We start from the raw sequence: 4,606 nt of genomic DNA, 5'->3' as shown, positions 1-4,606 counted from the left end.
CCTGTAACCCAATCCCACAAAATCAAATTCTCCCCTACACGGACACAAAGACCACCAGAACCACGCCCCACTCATTTCTTGGACTGGCTCTTCTTGGTCTGACTCAGAACTGGCTGTGTCTTTTCTTGTTTAAGAATCTACACTGGCTTCCAAGGGCTGGTCATATCCAGTCTACCTCTTTCGCTTGGCTTTCAGAAAAACACGGGACCCACAAATTGACTCAGCATTGGGGTCCCACCTTCCAATGAGAAAGCCGTCTTGAGGCTGCCATCTTGGACCATTTCTTGTTTCACTTATGACATGCCACATATGACACACAGGGTGACATATATTTCTAATTTAAATTGGTCTTGATTAGATAGGTCATCCAGAAGTAAGAACTCACTGCAGGAAAGAAAACAAACAAACAAATCATCCATATTTCCACTGCCAAAGAAAAATGCTATGACCATTTTGGTTTACTTCCTTCTAATCCTTTTGTCTTTTTAAATCAGAATAGGTTTTTCACAGAAGAACTATATTAATTTCATTATCCATTGCTTACAGTTAGTTGGATGTACAGGTCACTTTTAATCTTTACCGTAATCTACGTGGTGTAAGGAACATCCTGTAACTAAATCTTTTTATACGTCTTTAATTATTTCCTTGGGCTAAAATTCCTATCAGAGGAATCACTAGGATTAAAAGCTTTTTCATGATGGAGGGGGTAGGCATGGGGAACAAAGAGCCAGCTTGAGATACAAATCCTTCTTGGAGTTGGGAGAAAACACAGACCGAGGAAGTGATAATCCCCCCTCCCTTCCCACCCCCGCCTCCCCCACTCCCTCCCCTGCTGGGGATCAAACCCAGGGCCTCATGCATGTTAGGCAAGCACTTAACCACTGAGCTACATCCCACACCCAACCCCTGTCTTTTCCTTTGGGAAGTGGCCAGTTTAAGCGGTATCCTTAGCACCATTACATCCCTCCCTAACTAACATTCCTACCCAACCAACGTCAAGTTTCTCAGATTTCTAGAAGGTTCTCCCAAAGCAATAGGCTGGGGGGTGGGGAAGCGAACAGCTGGTATGTCTTTAGCAGGTGGCAGAACTTGCCACGCGGGGCGTGGCTTCGAGAACCAGCCTCTCCCAAGTCCCCAACCCCCATTTCCCTGCCCTCTGCACCCCTCCCCCTCCCTGTTGATGAACTGTGTACTTGGATAGACACGTGTGATTGACTGTGGTATTAAGAAAATATGTATGACACAATGTTTTTTAGCTTTTTCCAAAGATATTTATATCACACAAATGGCATGTTGGTCTCCCCCCACTTAGCCACTAAGAATGAATAAATCAATTGTTCTAATCAGGCTAATGGACAGCACAGGGGCTCGAAAGATAGGTGGGCCAGGCTCTTGCGAGCCTGCTGAGGCCTGATTGAGGGATGGGGGGGGCTCACTTATCTCTTCCTACTTTTGGGCCTCTTGGAGACAGGCATGGTGACATGGGGCCTCTCCTGACTTCTCGGGGTTAAGGTCCTCCAAGGCATTTGGAGTTCCTAGGAAGAGAGTAGCTGAGGAAATTTTTAATCCTTTTTTTTCCCCAGCCCTTTCGATCTGAGCGTAGGAGCGGAGCTGTACGCAGAGAACTCACCACTGTGTTCTAATTTACAAGGTTTTTGTCTCACACAATCCCACAGACCTGACCTTTCAGAGCAACTTGAAATTGTGGGGAGAAATATAGTTTGTTGTGGTTGTTGTTATTACATAAAAATTAATGGTTTGGCAAACACAAGGATCGTCGTGTTATGCAGAGGTCATGTTTACACCAAGCAAATATATTTCAGGCTTCCTCAACCTTCAGTAGGATTGTGGGGCTGACTGGATGCGATTCCCGTGCCAGATTCCTCACCGCTCTAAGAAGGGAGGTTAGTGACAGAACCCCATCAGGCCCCAGGTTCCTTTTGGATAAAGTGGGTTTTTCAGTTTCTGACTTATTGAGTTTCCTGCCCTTCCCCCTTCGGGCAGTGAAAAAACTCAAGAAGAGGGACATTCACAAGGATGAACAAGCCTAACTTGGATCTCATTCATTGTTCGTGTATCCATTCACCAAATATTTATTGAGCACGAAGTGTCTGCCAGAGACTGAGCCGGGTGCTCGGAACACACAGCGGATGGCAAAACAGCAGGACGGTGGGGGAGACTGCAGGCAAGTCAAGCAGATGGAGACTAACCAGAAACTGCACCAGGAAGTGTAAAGTTCAGACCCAGTTTCCAGCTGTGCAAGGGAGTCTGTGGGACCGAGTTGCACGCTAGAGAGGGCCTGATCCAGCCTTGGAGAGAGTGAGCAGAGGCCAGAGAGTAGGGCAAGACTGAGGACACTGCGTCTCCAGAGACCCTCGGTGAGACAAAGTGACCCAGCTGAGGACATGCCAGGCTGGTGTCGAAAAAATGAACAAGAAAGAGGGAAGAAGAGGATGAAGCACATCCGCTGCGATGGCGATCACGAAAACACACACTTACACACAGAACATAGCAAGGGTTGGTTGGCAAGAATGTGGAAAAATCAGATCCCTGGTGTGCTGCTGGTGGGAACGTAAAACAGCACAGGCACCATGGAAAACAGTTTGGCAGTTCTTGAACAAGCTAAACACAGAGTTACTATATGGCCCTGCAATTCCATTCCTAACTGTATACCCCAAAGAATTGAAAACAGATGGGCACACAGCACTTACCCACAAATGTCCAGAGAGGTGCTCTTCGAAGCAGACAAAAGGTGGAAACAATCTAAATGCCAGTCAACAGACAACTGGTTCAACCGAACTCAGCCTGTCCATCCGGTAGAGTATTACTTGGCTGTGAAAAGGAATGAAGTACTGACACATGCTACAGTGCACATGGACCTTGACAACATCATGCTAAGTGAAAGATGACAGAGGCAAAAGGCCACATACTGTATGGTTTCATTTATATAATATACACAGAGCTGGGCATGGTGGTGCATACCTGTAGTCCCAGCACTCAGGAAACTGAGGCAAGAGGATCACTATAGGTTTGAGGCCAGTCTGGACTACATAGCAAGGTCGGTTTTTTTGTTAAGGAAATAAAATATACAGAGTGTCAGAGAGCAGCTTGGAGGTTGCCGGGGCTGGGAGGGGGAGGCCGAGGGGGAAGTGGCCCTGAACAGGTGTGGGGTTTCCCTCTGAGGTAATGAAAATGCTCTGGATTAGATAGCGGCGACGTTTACACAGTAGCATGAATATACTGAGTGTCACTGAGCCGAGCGATTTGAAAAGGTAAATTTTATGTATGCGTTTGTTATCACAGTGGGGTTAGGGAGGCAGCTGAGGCCGTGGAGGAGAGGCCTGGGTAGTGGTTTTCATGCTGTGAACAGTGAACAAATTATAGCTGCTGGTGGGAGGACGAAGGAGGCCCATGAGGAGGCAGGAGTGGGGTCCAGGAAAGGGACACGGGAGGTCTGGACAGGGAGCCCCAGTGGCAGTGGAGACAATGGGCAGATTTGGGCAGAAGAACAGGTAAAATCAAGGCAGCGTGGTGTTGGGTGCATAGCCATTCAAAACACTCAACTCTGGGTCCTCTGTGTATTTATCAGGTGCAAGGTGTGGCTAAGACCATGTGCGTCCTCCGAGGGATGTCCTAGCCCGTGCTGGCAGAAGATCCCTGGACCCAGTGTTTGGTTTTCTTCCTGCTGAACCTCCAGCCAGTAAACTCATTGCTCTGGGCCTCAGTTTCTCCCTCTGTAAAATCGGGGCGCTAGGACTCACGGGCGCTGGAAAGAGACAGCCACACGAGGCCGGCAGCACCTGCCCTAGCTACCTGCTGGGGCTCCTGGGAGACTCAAAAGAAGCGATCACCCTTCCAGGTCAACACCACGGCCACGCTGGGGCCGATGATGGTTCTTTCAGAAGGCAGGTGCCTTTCGGAAAGCTCTGAAGCCTCGCTTTACAGTCACTTTGAAGGTGATAGATGGTGGGTGTTAAAAGCTATGCTTACAACAAATCAAAACAGAATCAGAGGACTCCAGAAAGCGGTATGAGGTTAGCAGCAGAGCGGCCCCTGACACTGCCTTTCTTCCGTTCTTGCTCCGCCCCTTCCAGCGCAGCCCACGCCCCCAGGTAAGCCCCACCCAGGCCCCGCCCCCGATGTTAGCGCAGACCACGCCCCCTGGCGCTGGGCGAGCGGGGTTGGAGGCTCCCACCTGCGCTAAGTGTTCTGTGCCGGGGAGGAGATGAGGGGGCGCTCGACGGGTGGAAGGGGGCCAGTTCGGAAACTGGCAGGTGAGACTGGGGAAACTAGTCTGAGACAAGTCCCTCCTCCCATGCCTCCTCATCCGCCCCCTTGCTGAGGGCTTTGGCTTTTGCATAATGTAAGTACTTGTTTAATGCGCGAGCTGGCTCGGGAGCTTGTCATTTGTCTTTCTGTCCCTCATCCACCCCTGTGCTTCCGCCCTGTGTCTGCCTATGTGGGAGCGCCCGGAGGGGAGGGTCCTTCCCCACAGCTCCTGGCCCTGTGTCTGCCTATGTGGGAGCGCCCGGAGGGGAGGGTCCTTCCCCACAGCTCCTGTGTGACCCCCGGCCCGGGGCCGAGGGCAGAGAGAGAGGGAGGGAGG

At 50.3% G+C, this 4,606-nt stretch overlaps 1 long non-coding RNA gene across 1 annotated transcript in view; it reads left to right on the top strand.

Moving 5' to 3' along the window:
• Positions 1 to 4,161: 4,161 nt before the first annotated feature.
• The window catches only part of LOC106149842, a 4,428-nt gene continuing 3,983 nt past the window's right edge, over positions 4,162 to 4,606 (top strand). Inside the window, exon 1 of the long non-coding RNA XR_001236276.1 lies at positions 4,162 to 4,363. This is a non-coding gene — a long non-coding RNA (uncharacterized LOC106149842). The remainder of the gene's footprint in view (positions 4,364 to 4,606) is intronic.

The sequence above is a fragment of the Chinchilla lanigera genome, unplaced genomic scaffold, assembly GCF_000276665.1.
Source record: "Chinchilla lanigera isolate Chin_1 unplaced genomic scaffold, ChiLan1.0 scaffold00054, whole genome shotgun sequence".
NCBI lineage: Eukaryota > Metazoa > Chordata > Mammalia > Rodentia > Chinchillidae > Chinchilla > Chinchilla lanigera.
The sequence above is the reverse complement of the archived record's forward strand: the minus strand, read 5'-3'. Positions and strand labels throughout refer to the sequence as shown.